This window comes from Euleptes europaea, chromosome 5 (genome assembly GCF_029931775.1).
Source record: "Euleptes europaea isolate rEulEur1 chromosome 5, rEulEur1.hap1, whole genome shotgun sequence".
Lineage (NCBI taxonomy): Eukaryota > Metazoa > Chordata > Lepidosauria > Squamata > Sphaerodactylidae > Euleptes > Euleptes europaea.
In genome coordinates this window covers 21243523-21260494 of record NC_079316.1, presented here as the reverse complement: position 1 = coordinate 21260494, position 16972 = coordinate 21243523, and the positions used below count along the sequence as shown (strand labels likewise).

Genomic DNA, 16972 nt, shown 5'->3' with positions numbered 1-16972 from the left:
AGGTGATTGTAAGCTGGCTTGATTCTCCTGGGGAAGGCAGGGGTTTGAGGAGGCAAGGGACCTCAGCAGGGCATAATGTATTAACGTTCACCTTCCAAAGCAGCCATTTCCTCCAGGACAACTGATCTCTATAGTCTGGAGATCAGTAATTCTAAGAGATATCCAGGCCCAACCTGGAGGTTGGCAACCCTAAGGATAAGGCCCCTGAGGAGACAAACAGGTCAGCCGATGGATAAAGGGGCAGGAGAGAGTGCAAAGGAAGGAAAGGAGAATCCACCAAAGCAGAGCAGCAGGAGCTGGGCAGGTGCCCTTCCTCATTAATATCAATGCCAGCAGAAAACTCTCTAAGCTGTGGAGGTCTTGGCTTCACTAAGCAAAAAGGAGGCATCAGTTACCTTGATGTGAGGTCAGTCTCCTTGCCCTGTTTTTGTTCTCCTTGAATACCTGCTAGGGAAAATGGCGAGCAGCAGACCCCGATACAAGTAGGGCTGCCAGGTCTCCCCTGGCCAACAGTAGGAGATGGGGTGTGTGTTGGGGGACCAGATTGAGGTTGGAAAATTCCTGGAGATTTGGGGATGGAGCCTGGGGAAGACTGGGACTTCAGTGGGGTACGATTAGGGTTGCCAACCTCTGGGTGGTGGCTGGAGATCTCCCACTATTACAACTGATCACCAGGCAACAGAGATCAGTTCACCTGGAGAAAATGACTCCTTTTGAAGATGGACTTTATGGTATTATACGCCATTGAAGACCCTCCCCAAACCCTGCCCTCCTTAGGCTCTACCCCCAAAATCTCCAGGTATTTCCCAACCCAGAGCTGGCAACCCTAGGTACAATGCCATAGAGCCCACCCTCCAAAGCAGTTGGCAGGGTTACCATGAGGAAACAGCCATGAATAAATGGCCAGCGTAGGTAAAGGGGAAGAGTTCCAGCTCAGTCTTTCCTTTTTAAAAGCTTGAACACTTGATCTTGCTCACTAAATTGTCTCTTTAAACCACATCATAGGTTTATTAAGCAACTAATACCCTTCCCCCTGTAAGATTTCTGTACTAATTGCCGTAAATGTTTTCTCAGTTCCTTTGTTGCAATCGTCCCTCCGTCCAAAAGCATGTTCGGATATGTTCTGATTGCAGAGTTTCTGGCTGGGTAACCAAACCGTAATTAGATCTTGGGACTCATTAGGATCACCCCAGTTGAAAGGGAGGAGCCTTCCTTCTGCGTGGAATCAGGTGCGTGCCATGGGTTTCGAGGGCAATCCTATACAGCCTTACTCTGGTACAAACCAACTGGTTCCAAGGTATTGAGACCGGCATACCTCTTCATAGGGATTGCCTTGTTAGAACATGCTGGATCAGACCAAGGCCCATCAAGTCCAGCAGTCTGTTCACACAGTGGCCAACCAGGTGCCTCTAGGAAGCCCACAAACAAGACGACTGCAGCAGCGTTGTCCTGCCTGTGTTCGAAAGCCCCCAGTATAATAGGCATGCTCCTCTGATCCTGGAGAGGATAGGTGTGCATCATAGAATCACAGAATCATAGAGTTGGAAGGGACCACCAGGGTTATCTAGTCCAACAATGCAGGAAATTCACAACTACCTCCCCCCCACATCTCCTGTGATCCCTACTCCATGCCCAGAAGATGGTCAAGATGCCCTTCCTCTCATGATCTGCTTAAAGTCACAGAATCAGCATTGCTGACAGATGGCCATCTAGCCTCTGCTTCAAAACCTCCAGGGAAGGAGTGCTTACCACCTCCGGAGGAAGCCTGTTCCACTGAGGAACCGCTCTAACTGTTAGAAAATCCTTCCTAATGTCTAGACAGAAACTCTTTTGAATAAATTTCAACCTGATGGTTCTGATCCGACCTTCTGGGGTAACAGAAAACAAGTTGGCGCCCTCCTCTATATGACAGCCCTTGATCGGTATCCATTTTGACTAGCAGCCACGAACACCCCTCTCCTCCACGGACATGCCCACTTTCCTATGAAAGCCTTCCAAGTCAGCAGCCACCCCCACATCCTGGGGCAGGCAGTTCCGCACCTGAACTACCCGCCGCCGGAAGAAAGTCTTCCTTTGATCTGTGCCGAATCTCTCCCCCTCCAGGGGAGGGGCCGTGGCTCAGTGGTAGAGCCTTTGCTTGGCATGCAGAAGTCCCAGGTTCAATCCCCGGCATCTCCAGTTAAAGGGACCAGGCAAGTAGGTGATATGAACGACCCCTGCCTGAGACCCTGGAGAGCCGCTGCCGGTCTGAGTAGACAATACTGACCTCGATGGACCGAGGGTCTGATTCAGTATGGGGCAGCTTCATGTGTTCGGGTAGGCGATGTGAACGACCCCTGCCTGAGACCCTGGAGAGCCGCTGCCGGTCTGAGTAGACAATACTGACCTCGATGGACCGAGGGTCTGATTCAGTATAAGGCAGCTTCATGTGTTCGGGTAGGCGATGTGAACGACCTCTGCCTGAGACCCTGGAGAGCCGCTGCCGGTCTGAGTAGACAATACTGACTTGGATGGACCAAGGGTCTGATTCAGTATAGGGCAGCTTCGTGTGTGTTCAGCCTCGCCGGTTCCTCTGCCCGATGAGCGCCCCCCCCCCCCAGGCAGGGCCGAGCAGCAGCCGGGCTTCCAACACCTGTCCCCGAACCCGGAGGGGCGGAGCCTCGGAACCCCGCAGGCCGCCGATTGGCTCGTCCGAGGCTTTAAAAGGTTTGGAGGGCTGCGAGGCGGGCTTCAGTCGCCGGCGCCGAGGCAGGAGGAGGAGGTCGTCCGGCTCGGGCTTCTCCCCTCGGCTGCCTGCCTGCCGGGTCGCCCCCTCCCCGCTCCCCTGGGCGGCGGATGGCCCCCTGGGTCTCCTGCTCCGCCTCGCCGCCCTCCCCTCCCCGGCCAGATGCGGGCCAGCGGCGCGTGGCTTCTGTGCGCGAGCCTCTGCAGCCTGGCCGCCGCCTCGGTGCAACTTCGGCCGGGCATGTAAGTGGCGCGCGCGGCGCGGCTCTCCCTGCGGGGCGCGTGGGAAAGGGGGTGCGCGTGGGATCCCGCTCGGGGTCCCGAAAGGCGGGGAGGCGGGTTCGGACCGGGTTTCCTTTTTGGCAAGGGGTCCTGAAGGGACCTCTCCCCGCCCGAAAAAAAAAAAAAGGGCGCAATGGCTAGAATTGCAGCCCTATCAAATTAAGCAGGGAAAGAAGAAAATTCCCAGCGGGTAGCCTTGTTGGTCTGTCTGCGGTAGTAGAAAAGGGCAAGAGTCCAGTAGCACCTGAAAGACTAACAAAAATGTTTTCTGGCAGGGTGTGAGCTTTTTCGTGAGCCACAGCTCACTTCTTCAGATCTGCAGTAGTAGAAAAGCGCAAGAGTCCAGTAGCACCTTAAAGACTAACACGAATATTTTCTGGCAGGGTAGGAGCTCTCGTGAGCCACAGCTCACTTCTTCAGACACAGCTAGAATGTGACTCCATCTGTCTTTTAAGTCACAAGGTTGATGGATTTCCATTCTGTACGGCTAAATGTGGTGCCTTCCATGAAGATAATTCACAGTGGGTAGCTGTGTTAGTCTGTCTGCAGTAGTAGAAAAGGGCAGGAGTCCAGTAGCACCTTAAAGACTAACACGAATATTTTCTGGCAGGGTATGAGCTCTCGTGAGCCACAGCTCACTTCTTCAGACACAATTGAATGTGACTCCATCTGTCTTTAAGTCACAAAGTTGATGGATTTCCATTCTGTACGACTTAATGTGGTGCCTTCCATGAAGATAATTCACAGTGGGTGGCCGTGTTAGTCTGTCTGCAGTAGTAGAAAAGAGCAAGAGTCCAGTAGCACCTTAAAGACTAACACGAATATTTTCTGGCAGGGTATGAGCTTTCGTGAGTCACAGCTCACTTCTTCAGATACCGAATACTGAATCAGGCCCTTGGAACATCAAAGTCAGTGTTGTCTACTCAGACCAGGAGTAGACAACACTCAGACCAGCAGTGGCTCTCCAGGGTCCCAGGCAGAGGTCTTTCACATCTCCTACTTGCCTAGTTCTTCAGGTATCTGAAGAAGTGAGCTGTGGCTCACAAAAGCTCATACCCTATCAGAAAATATTTTTGTTAGTCTTTAAGGTGCTACTGGACTCTTGCCCTTTTCTACTAGGAAAAGAAGAAACAACCACCGGATTTCTCAGACGTGGGTACCAATCCTGTACACGCTGAAGCGGGGGGGGGGGGGGGGCTTGAGGTCTTATTCGGACCCGGCTTTCCTTTTTGCAAGTTAGGCTGAAGATACCTCTCTCTGGCGGGGGGGGGGGGAGAGGGCGCGATGACTAGAATTGCAACCCTATACAATTCAGAAGGAAAAAAAGCACCCGGATTTCTCCGATTTGGGTACTGATCCTGTATATGCTTGTGCATGTGTTAAGTGCCCTCAAGTCGCTTCCGACTCATGGCGACCCTATGAATGAAAGTCCTCCAAAATGTCCTATCGTTGACAGCCTTGCTCCGATCTTGCAAATTGAAATTGTATATGCTGAAGCGGGAGTAAGTCAAGCAGAGTTGGGTGGGACATACTGCTGAATAAGTGTGTCGTGGTATGTCGCGATGGGTAGCCGTGTTTGTCACTAGCAGGAGAAAAGAGCAAGAGTCCACGAGCACCTTAAAGACAACAAAATTTATAGCGGGGTGTGAGCTTTCGTGAGTTACCAGCTCGCTTCTTCAGATAGCTGTGGCTCACTAAAGCTGATACCCTGCCAGAAATTTTGTCCTCTTTAAGTGTGTGGCAGGTTGCGTCCCCCGCGACTTTTCGCCTTCCTCCAGGGAGCCTTTTCTTCCAACCAGATAGTACGAAAATGACCAGCCTTAAGTCATTTGTCAGCATCGATACCTGGGAATCTCAGCGAAATCACGGCCACTTCACAGGTGATGCAGCTGCCCTTCAGTGGTGGACTGGCATTAAATGTACATTATTGATTTATTTCATTGATCCCTCTGCTTCCCCCCCCCCATGGGAACCAGAATGGCTCACCAGTATTCTCCGTACCTTCGCTTTAAGCACCCCCCATGCACACACTTTCGCATGGGAGAAGAGCAGGGGACCGCTCTGTTGAAAACACCTGGCGACGAGTTTTGATGGGAGGGGCAGTTTAGCATGGTGAGTGCGCGTCTTGGAACCTGTGCGTTTGGCGCATGAGATGCGGCATGGAGGTGCTGGTGGTAGATTTATCATAAAGTTGCTTGTCTCTGGGCGTGTGTCAAAGCGTTTATGCCCTCGCTGGTGAAATATAATGCAAGTGTGTGACTGGCACCTTTCTTGTGGCAGGTAGCAAAATAAATGCATGTGTTAGCCTTCTTCTGGCATGACGGTATAGGATGAACACTGTGTGAAAGATGCATAGTGTCCAGTAAGTGGGTTTAGGATTGCAGAGTTCTATATTATCAGCTTCCGTCTTTTTCTCCCCTTCCCTCGGATGTACTGTTGTCACATGCGTCTAATGAAGAGTGTTATAGTCTTGTGGCAGGACATTTTCGTTATCCTTTAATGCATCTTTATTGCCATCCTTGTATCTAAACAGTCAGAGGTCCAGTGCAGAAATAACATTTCTGAGCTCCAAACTGTAGCTGGAGTGTGTTGCAGGTTTAGGTTATCCAATGTCTTCTTTCATCCCTTCTCACCAATTATGGTTATTTATAGCAACGCACGAAGCTGCCTTACAGTGAATCAGACCCTTGTTCTGTCAAGGTCAGTATTGTCTACTCGGACTGGCAGTGGCTCTCCAGAGTCTCAGGGAGAGGTCTCTCACATCACTGACTACTTGGTCCTTTTAAGTGGAGATGCCGTGGATTGAACCTGGGACTTTCTGCACGCCCAGCAGATGCTTTGCCACTGAGCTGCAACCCCTCCCCATGCTTTTCGTCCAGGAGCTTAAATGGTTCTGTACTCCTTCAGCTTACTCGTACAGCAGCCGTGTCAGGTTGGCTAGCCTGAGAGAGAATGGCTGGCTCAACCAGTAAGTTTCACGGCATGCCGAAATTGCAACTCAGATTTCTCCTGGCCTGCCACTCTATGTGCTGCACCACAGTGGCTGTTTAATCCTGGCCATTTACATCATCATGGTGTACCAATATTAATGCATTGTCATTACCCATAGTTACAGCTAAGCCGTGGCTCAGTGGTAGAGCATCTGCTTGGTATGCAGAAGGACCCAGGTTCAATCCCCGGCATCTCCAGTTAAAGGAACTAGGCAAGTAGGAGATGTGAAAGACCTCTTCCTGGGACCCTGGAGAGCCACTCCTGGTCTGAGTAGACAACACTGACTTTGATGTTCCAAGGGTCTGATTCAGTATAAGGAAGCTTCTTGTGTTCAAGCAGGAGTGCTTCAAACCCATGACTTGCATACCTGTCCCAAATCATAGTTTGGGAGGCAGTCCTGATTGGATTTAACCATTGTTAGCGCAGAAAGAATACTAAAGCGGGAGTCCGCAACACAGTGCCCATGGGCACCATAGTGCCTGCCCGCACCTTTCCTGGTGCCCACCCAGTGTTTCTGGAAAGTGGACGGGGCCCTGTGGGGCTTTGGCCAGGCAAGGCTTCTGATTGGCCAATGCAGTGTTGATTGCTTGTGCAGGTTTCTAAAAATACGCTTTGGCAGCAGCTGCCACCACAGCTCAACCATCTTCACGGTGTGACCAGAGGTAATCTGCCGCAGCCATTTTGTGACTGGCTCCGCCTACTGTGGTAGCCATTTTGTGGATAAGCTCACCATGCTGTGTCAAAACCCTAAAGGTGCTCACGGGCTCAGAAAGGTTGGGGGCACCTGTGTTAAACCATGGTCAAAGGAAGCCATGGAAGGTTGAAATTAAATCGAAAAGTGTTTCCAACGGGTAGAGCTGTTCCTCAGTGGAACAGGCTTCCTCGGGAGGCGGTAAGCTCTCCTTCCCTGGAAGCTTTGAAGCAGAAGCTAGATGGCCACCTGTCAGCAATGCTGGTTCTATGACCATAGGCAGATCATGAGAGGGAGGGCACCTTAGCCATCTTCTGGGCATGGAGTAGGGGTCACTGGGATGTGTGTGGGGGGAGTAGTTTGGAATTTCCTGCATTGTGCAAGGGGTTGGACTAGATGACCCTGGTGGTCGCTTCCAACTCTATGATTCTATGAAGGAGTGGGGGGTGGGGAGTACATAAAGCAAGAAAGGAGTGCATGAGCCTGAAGCATGTTTCCAATCTATGGCTGCATCCTCCCATGGTTGAACCCTGTGTGCTCCTTGGACTATAGCAGTTATTCACAACTGGGTGACTTGCCCACACTGGGGTAATCAATTGATGAGTGAATGCTGTGGATTTAATGGGAATGCAATATCCAGTGATGTGTGAACGCAGCCTAGGGTTGGGAGATGGGGGGGGGACTTCACATTAGCACTTGACCCAAAATAGTTAAAGCGGCAAACGGCACCTTTTCATCGTGTGTTTGATCAAGAGATCAGTGACTTCAATCTGCATTTGTGTCAGAATACCTAATCAGGAGGGTGGTAATTAGGGTGGCTGAATTAACCGGGAGTCAAAGGAGTGCGGCTTGGTGCCTGCGGTGTGAAGAGCCTTGTTTGTTCTTATGTGTGAGATAATGGCTGAGAGACAGGGTCCAGTTTGTGCTGGGTAACCTACATTGGGGGTCAGGCTCATGGTAGAAAAAACGTCTAATTGGATTTTATTTTAACTTTTCCATCTTAACTTTATGGAATAGCTGCACGCTTCAGGTCTCCAGGGGTCATTAATCAGAGAAATGGTCAGCGGGAGAGGTGTAACCTCTTTTCAGGCCTTAGCCAGCGTGGTATAGAGCGAGCCAGCGTGGTGTTAGTTGTTACGAGCGGTGGACTCTAATCTGGAGAACCAAATTTGATTCCCCACTCCTCCACATGAGCAGCGGAGGCTCATCTGGTGAACTGGATTTGTTTCCCCACTCCTACACATGAAGACAGCTGGGTGACCTTGGGCAAGTCACAGCTTTCTCAGAGCTCTCTCAGCCCCACCTACCTCACAGGGTGTCCGTTGTGGGGAAGGGAAGGTGATTGTAAGCCGGTCTGAGTCTCCCTTAAGTGGTAGAGAAAGTCGGCATGTAAAAACCAGCTCTTCTTTATAGCATAGAGCTGTTTTGAAACTGAAGTTTTACAGGGAACATCTTAAGGGTCAGTCCACAGATTCAAACCACTGGCATCCGTCCCCCTATGATGAGTCGTGGGTGCTTGCTGCCACTTTATCGCCCTCTTGTATAGCTCGTGTTTGGAGGACCAGTTCTCATGTTTGTCTTTGCAGGACCTGAGCTTGAAGCAGCTTTTCACGCGTGGACTTCTTCACATGCATCAGGATTTGGCAAAGCCTCTCTGCCTTCAGGCCTTGCTGTCCCTGAAATAAACTTGTGACCAGCAGCCTCTAGAACACGGTAGCGAGGAAACGGTTTCTTTTTCTTGTTTGTGAATGACTCATTAGGTAGTTACTGTTGCGGGCAATTTCACGCAGAGACCATCAAGCGATAGTTGCAGTTAGCATGTAATTAACACGTGTGAATTCCCCTGGAGGCGGCTTTTCTCAGAGATGCTCAAATATGTCTTTGAGTTTTCCCACAGCTAGGTGATAGCGCTAACATTGACACACATTAAAGGGTCGGCTTTCTGCTACTGTTAGAAACACGTCAAGTGCCGTTTTCTGGTACACAAGCGCCGTACCTGTGGGAAGAAAATGTTGATGTTTTCAATGATAGCGTCAATAGCGTTTGAGAGATGTGTCTTAAAAATGTCCAGTTGTCTGTTTCAACACACAAGATGTTCAGCCGCATAGTTATTTCTGGTGCTAAGTTCCACTTCAGTTTTATAGAACAAGCTTGAAAGTGTGTCATGACTTTGGGAAAGTGGTTTAAAAATAAAGAGAATCGAAACTTTGAATGAGCATTCATTGGCAACATTCTGCTTCATACAGTGCTTGGCATGGGAAGAGAAGGCATTGTGTGTGTGTGTGTGTACACAAACACATATGGGGATTATATAGTTTATGTGTGGCACATATTGGTCCTGGGGGAAGAAAATGTTTTATGAGGGGTAGCAGCCCTAACAGGCCTGAATTGCCCCATCTTGTCAGAGCTCAGAAGCTAAGCAGGGGTCGTGGCTCAGTGGTAGAGCATCTGCTTGGCATGCAGAACGTCCCAGGTTCAATCCCCGCATCTCCAGTTAAAGGAACTGGACAAGTAGGTGATGCGACAGACCCCTGCCTGAGACCCTGGAGAGCCGCTTCCAGTCTGAGTAGACAATACTGACTTTGATGGACCAAGGGTCTGATTTTCATGTGTTCAATATTTGGATGGAAGATCACCAAGGAAGTCCAGGTAGCTTTGCAGAGGCAGGCAATAGAAAACCACCTCTCCTGATCACTTCCCTTGAAAGCCCCATGAGATGGAACTTCTTGGGGCTGCCATGAGTTGGTCGCAACCCCATGGCACACTTTTCCCTTATTAAAAGTTTTAAAAAATCTTTCAGAGCAGTGGTTCAGCAGACCAGTGATTTTTGTTCAGTTGTTTTGCTTTCAAGGCATTCTTTTTTACATGTCTACTGGGAACCCTTTGGTTTGCATGGTTTGGAGAGAGTGGACAGGGAGACGTTTTTCTCCCTCTCCCATAATACTAGAACACGCGGTCATCTGCTAAAGCTGGAGGGTGAGAGATTCAAAACAGATAAAAGGAAGTATTTTTTTCACACAACACATAGTTAAATTGTGGAACTCCCTGCCCCAGGATGAGGTGATGGCTGCCAGCTTGGAGGGCTTTAAGAGGGGAGTGGACATATTCATGGAGGAGAGGGGTATTCATGGCTGTTAGTTAGAATGGATACTAGTCATGCTGCATACCTATTCTCTCTAGTATCAGAGGAGCATGCCTAATATTTTGGGTGCGGTGGAACACAGGCAGGATAATGCTGTTGCAGTCGTCTTGATTGTGGGCTTCCTAGAGGCACCTGGTTGGCCACTGTGTGAACAGACTGCTGGACTTGATGGGCCTTGGTCTGATCCAGCAGGGCCTTTCTTATGTTCTTATGGTGGTGGGGTGGTGGTGGGGGCGTGGAACGCTGCACCTTTCGCCATCACTGCACATGAACTGGGAGTGTGACCTAGAGACATGGTGCCATATCACCGAGGAAGGAAAGCTAGTAATGGGGAAACTGTCAATAAAGGAAACTTGTCTTCTAATGAACTGGTGGCTTCTTAATTGAGGAGCTTCTAACAATGGTTTCTGGAACTGAAGGAAACTCCCTCAGAACTTTCCCAAACAAATTTTTGGGAACACCATTTCAGTAGATGTCTCAGTCAGTTTTCAGTCAGAGAGGTTATTCATATAGGTTAATCACAGAAATACTTAAACCTCATAAATGGGCGGTAGGTACTGCAATCAAAAACTCTGCTCATGACCTGAGTTCGATCCTGACGGAAGTTGGTTTCAGGTAGCCGGCTCAAGGTTGACTCAGCCTTCCATCCTTCCGAGGTTGGTAAAATAAGTACCCTGCTTGCTGGGGGTAAAGGGAAGATGACTGGGGAAGGCACTGGCAAACCACCCCATAAATAAAGTCTGCCTAGGAAACGTCGGGATGTGACGTCACCCCATGGGTCAGGAATGACCCAGTGCTTGCACAGGGGACTACCTTTACCTTTATAAATGGGCATTAAATGTACATCAGTTGCCATTCCCCATCCACATAATTGCTAGTTTCCCTGACATTGCAGATTTAAGATAGAAGAGACACTGGCCTGTGCAACTGACGCTCTAGGAATCGCCTCTATCTGGTCTTTACCCATAGATATTGGGTGAAATTCCTAGACTGTCACTATTGACACCCCCTCAATTTTTTCTCCTGTGTCCTCAAATTGTCGAGGGCAGGGGTCTGAGAGTGGTGGGTGGTGGGAGATTGCTCAACTGCGACTGGGTAAATCGTAAGTATACAGCATGGTGTAGTGGCAAAGCATGTCAGATTCGTATTTGGAAGACCCAGGATTGCACCCTCGGCCATGGAAGCTTGTTGAATGACCTTGGGCCAGTGACTCTCCCTCAACACACGAACAACACACGAAGCCGCCTTCTACCCAACCAGACCCTTGAGGGTCCATCAAAGTCAGTATTGTCTAGTCCACTGGTTCCCAACCAGGGGTCCGCGAGAACTAAATTAAGGTCCGCGAAACAAAGTTATAAACCCATAATAAATTAACATTTTCAATTAAAAGTTCTCTATTATAAAAATATATATTCAAATATTATTCTAAGTTTAATATTTAACTAACAGTTAGGATTAAAGTTTATTTTCAAATTCTCAGAATTTTTATTTTGAACCTTGGGGTCCCTGCACTGAACAAAAAAGTCCTAGTGGTCCCTGGTCAAAAAAAGGTTGGGAACCACTGGTCTAGTCAGACCAGCAGCGGCTCTCCAGGGTCTCAGGCAGGGGTCTTTCATATCACCTACTTACCTAGTTCCCTTGAACTGGAGATGCCAGGGATTGAACCTGGGACCTTCTGCATGCTAAGCAGATGCTCTACCACTGAGCCACAGCCCCTCCCCCAATTTACGTCACAGGGCAATTGCTAATATAAAATAGAGGAGGGGAGAAAGATGTTTGTAAGCTACTTCGAGGTCCCAGTGGGGAGGAAACTGTGGTACAAATATCCAAATAATATATTTTTATTTATCATTTAGGTGCCAAGTAACATCCCTCTTACTCACCTAGACTGGTATTACCAAAATGCAATACTTAAAGCTCATACCCTGCCAGAAATTTTGTTAGTCTTTACGGTGCTACTGGACTCTTGCTCTTTTCTACTAAATCCAATACCACTCTGACATTTGCTTTTTTGAAATTGTTTCTACGCGATTGTGTTATTTCTTTAACTTGCAAGCCTCCTTGTACTCTCTTTTAATCGAAAACCAGGGCAGTAATTTCAAGAAAAATTAATTCGCTTGGGATAATTCTGTTTGTAGAGTAGGTCTTCATATCCAAGTGAGGGTTTCAGGTTTATTCAACATCCTGATGGTCTCTCTGCCTCTGGAAGATGTTACAATTCAATATGTTGACCTGGAGGCCAGAGATGAAATTCTCTTTAAGCCCTGAAATGTTCCTGCTGCTGGCTGCAGAATGAATTATGCCCGTTCAGCCTTTTATCTCGACTGACCTGTTCATCTTGTTGTAAATGCAAAACAACTTGCTGGCAGGCGATTCACATCAGTACTGACTGATGGGCAGGTAAAAGATCTGGAGCGTACAGCTGTGCCTTGGGGGATACAGTCATGATCTTGCCAGGGATTGTGATATTAACCCGTTCCAAGATCAGAGTTTCTGTCTGTTTGATACCCTGCTGCCAGATGGTTCCTTCTTATGGGCGGATGGAAATTTTCTTGGGTCTTGTTAATGTAGTTAAGAAGAGGTCATACTCCGTAGATTCCTGCGAATCTCTAAGCTCAATATTGTTCCATCTTCCATTACTTTTTCAGGTTTTTGAGCACCTTTTGAGGGAGGGGGGTAGTGTCTTCTCTCTACGTGCTTGTTTGTAATTTGGTACTTTAATTACTACTTCCATCATAGAGGGCGTGTGAGGCCTTTATAATCATATGAAGTGGCCCTAAGTGTTAGGCAAAACTAGGCTCAGGGCTGGAGAAATCTCAGGTGATTGGTTCTATTTGGGGCTCTAGCAATCTAATGCTGGCACGTTGTTCAGCCCTGCCAATATAACTGCTCCACCATGGAAGCTTGTAGGGTGACCTTGGGCCAGTCGGTCTGACCTACCTGACAGGGCTGTTGTGAAACTAAAATGGAAGAGTAAAAAACAATGTAAGCTGCTTTGAGTCCTCATTGGGGAGAAAGGCAGGATATAAATGAAGTTAACAATGAAACTTCGTGTTCTTGGGTGTTCTTCTAGATGAGTGTGAAACTCAATTATCACGAGGGCTGGATATGACAAATGTCACATGGTTGGGCCACGCCTCGCCAGCCCAGATCGAGAATGGGGGGTTGACTTGGCTGGCTCGTGGGCTGGATAAGAGCTCTCAAGGGACTGGATCTGGCCCGCAGGCCATATGTTTGACACGCCTGGGTTAGAGTGTTGACTAGGATCTGGGAGATCGAGGTTTGAATCCCCGCTCTGCCATGAAAGCTTTCTGGGTGATGTTGGGTCAGTATCTCACACCCCGTTCTAGATCTTTTGTGCAGAAGTTGCTTGACAGGTTGGTGATATCAATTGTACCGTATATACTCGCGTATAAGCCGAGTTTTTCAGCCCAAAAAAAGGGCTGAAAAAGCCGGCCTCGGCTTATACGCGGGTCAATACGGTAGAGGGGGGAGGGGGGAGGAGGGAGGGGGGAACTTACCTCCATCACCGCCGCCCGCGCGCCTGGGCGCCTTCGGCCGGCCGGCAGGGACCTTCCCGCCCAGGCAGGAGGCCCCCGCCGGCCGCGGGCCTGGGCTCGTTCCTCTGGCCGGGGGGGCCTTCCCGCCCAGGCAGGAGGCCCCCGCCGGCCGCGCCGCCGCCACCCGCGCGCCTGGGCGCGTTCCTCTGGCCGGAGGGGGGCCTTCCCGCCCAGGCAGGAGGCCCCCGCCGGCCGCGCGCCTGGGCGCGTTCCTCTGGCCGGGGGGGCCTTCCCGCCCAGGCAGGAGGCCCCCGCCGGCCGCGCCGCCGGCACCCGCGCGCCTGGGCGCCTTCAGCCGGCCGGCAGGGCGCGTTCCTCTGGCCGGGGGGGGGGGCCTTCCCACCCAGGCAGGAGGCCCCAGCCGGCTGCGCCGCCGCCGCCCGCGCGCCTGGGCGCCTTCGGCTGGCCGGCAGGGACCTTCCCGCCCAGACAGGAGGCCCCCGCCGCCCGCGCGCCTTCCTCCGGCCAGTGTGGGGCCTCCTGCCAGCCCAGGAAGGCCGCGCCGCCGCCACCGATTCGCCGCCTTTCCAGGTAAGGGGCTCTTCCCCCTCCCCCCCTTGAATGGCACTGGGGTCGGGGTGGGTTGGGAGGGCCCGGAGGCCGGCGGGAGGGCGACCTGGGGCAGGGCCCTGCGCTCTAAAATGGCGGCCGCCATTTTAGAGCGCAGCATTGCCGGTAAAGGGAATTTCTTATTGACCCTCGGCTTATACGCGGGTCAATAAGAAATTCCCTTTTCTGGCCTCAAATTTGGGGGTCGGCTTATACTCGGGTCGGCTTATACCCGAGTATATACGGTAAACGTGGTTCTTTGAAAGCAGGTTTCACTAAATTAAGATGCCCACAGGAGATTTGAGTTCTGGTTTAACGTTTTAGTCGTGAGCCATAATCCCACTTTTTTAACCCATTTCAGATCAGTGCACATAACTCCATGCTGTATTGTAGACAAACCTTCCCCAAACTAGAAAGAAACCATGGAGAATACATCTTTTTGTGTTTGCACTGATGGCTCATAAAGGCAATCAACAAAAGGTGATCTCTGTTGAAGGTCACGGTGAAAGAAGGAAGGAAGTAGTCTCAAAGGTTCAGAAGTCGCACCTAATCTTTAGGTGCTTGTATCCGCTAATACCTTGCATGGCTGCATCATTTAAAGTGACAGGTTGATTCAGATTTTTAATGTTTGCAGGGACACTGTGGGCCAAGGCTCTGACATTGATACACGTCTTGTAGGAGCCACTGTGGGTCTTCTGTGTTTGGTAGCGTGTACGCACCGTTCCCTCTACTGTTGCGCCTATATGGCACACCAGCACTGGATGGCTTTTTAAGCACCTTTTTCAGGTGCCTGTCTTGTTAATCTAGTGCCTTAAAAAGCCAGTCCATTAAAAAGAAACTTAAAATAATGTTCCAAGCATGGGATGGAGAAGCCATTTCCTGACTGTCGCAAGAGCCAACCAATTGGCACCCTGCACAACTCACTTATGTTGGAGAAAGGAGGAACTGATTCCTTCTGAGCTTAACCCTTTGAGGAATGCTGGCTCTCTGGATCTGGGTGGGGGCAAAACTTCTGTGGGTTTGCCACTTTAGCTGTATGCATCTGTACACACCTTAATTCTCTGCAGAATATAGCAGGCAGTTAAAGATTTTCGGGTATCAGTTAAAGGTTTTCAGGTGATAACCATTTCTAATTGAGCAGGTCTGCCCTGCAGCTGGGTAAGATCAGCACTTGCCCATTCATAGTTAAATTGTGGAACTCCCTGCCCCAGGATGTGATGGCTGCCAATTTGGAAGGCTTTAAGAGGGGAGTGGACATGTTCGTGGAGGAGAGTACTGTTCATGGCTACTAGTAAAAATGGCTACTAGTCCATTCCCCACTCTTCTCTCCAGGATCAGAGGAGCATGCCTATTATATTAGGTGCTGTGGAACACTGGCAGGATAGTGCTGCTGCAGTCGTCTTGTTAGTGGCTTCCTAGAGGCACCTGGTTGGCCACTGTGTGAACAGACTGCTGGACTTGATGGACCTTGGTCTGATCCAGCATGGCCTTTCTTATATTTTTATGCGCATTATGTGTGGTGGTTCCCACCTTACAGAATAGCCTGACTGAGGTGGTCAGGAAGGGTTCCACGCAGAAATGTTAAGGAGGGCATTTTTATAAAGGCATTAGAACTATAGTAGAAAGGAACGGTCAAGGAGGACATCTTTATAATGGAATAGGGTTGTAGTCTACTCCAATTATTACTGTAGGTATCGTCTTTCTTTTACTACTTTCTTCTACTACTACTTCTTCTACTGTAATATCACTTCTGCATTGCTTATCATACATCTTGGCTCAGGAAATTTGTTGTTCACATTGTTTTCTAATTTTTAAATCCCAGGCTTTTGCCATTGTTCATTGTTCTGTGCTGTATGATTTCATTTGTTTAAAAACTTTGTAACCTGCCTTGCGGCTCAATGAGAAAGGCAGGCTATAAATAGAGCGAATAGGTAAATAAATAACATATGCAGTATCTACAGAATTTCAAACTTGAGCAAGTAAAAAGCACTTATTGGCATGGAAAGCTGATTAAATGTGCTGGGAAATAAACAGCTGTCACGTTGGTATATAGAAACTCAAGTCATGATGGATATCTTATCTTTCAAGTTCTCTGAATTAAAGAAAAGAATGGTCTGGCTTTGTACTAAAAATGCTGGGAAAGAATGCGGTATAGGACGAATCCTTCACTGTTTTCTCAGTCAAAAGAGGAGATCCAGCATGGTGTAGTAGTGAAGAGTGGCAGACTCTATTCTGGAGAACCGGGTTTGATTCCCTGCTCCTCCACATGGGTGGCGGCCTCTCATCTGGAGAACCAGATTTGCTTCCCCACTCCTCCACATGCAGCCTGCTGGGTGACCTTGGGCTAGTCAAAGTCCTCTCCGAACTCTCTCGGCCTCATCTATATCACAAGGTGCCTGTTGTGGGGACTGGGGGAGGTAAGCCGCTTTGAGACTCCTTTTGGTATAAAAATGTGGGGTATAAAAACCAGCTCTTCTCCTTTCTTCTTCCAATGTGTACTGAAACTTGTCAGCAGGAGCTTTTGCAAAGCAGACATTTCTTTAGATGGAATTTTCTGCACATGGAGATCTCTGAATTGGGCTGGTCTTTAACGTCACTAGATTATTCCAGTTGTATAACATGTATATGAGTCAGAAACATGGTTGGCGATGGTTTCTACTGGTTCAGGATCCTTGGGGCTGATACACGCTTTTGCAGAATTAAGTTCTTGATGTGTAAAGTGGCAGCAGGGTTTGTGCAGAGGTTGGCCATGGAAGGCTGGTCAAACCACTGAACGTTAGCAGTCAGGGACTAAACTCAGTGGTAGTCAGAGACCCACCTAAAGCTATGTTCTGGAAGTTGATCAGGTAACCAAGTCTGGAGCAAGCACGGGTGAAGGACATTTCTCCTTATGTAAGTCCAGCGCTCCACTGGAAGTCCTCTGAACAGCTGCTGTTCTTAGTGTCTTCATGTTGGGAGGTCCCACCTTCATCCACTAGAGGGCTCACCTTCTCTGCAGCAGCATCAATTCTTTGGAACAGTCCTTCGTAGGAT

The 16972-nt window shown here is 49.3% G+C and overlaps 1 non-coding gene across 1 annotated transcript; it reads right to left on the bottom strand.

Moving 5' to 3' along the window:
- Nucleotides 1–11474: 11474 nt before the first annotated feature.
- TRNAA-AGC (transfer RNA alanine (anticodon AGC)) lies at nt 11475–11546 on the bottom strand. The gene has a single exon. It is a non-coding gene; the product is annotated as a tRNA-Ala (tRNA).
- Nucleotides 11547–16972: the final 5426 nt, after the last annotated feature.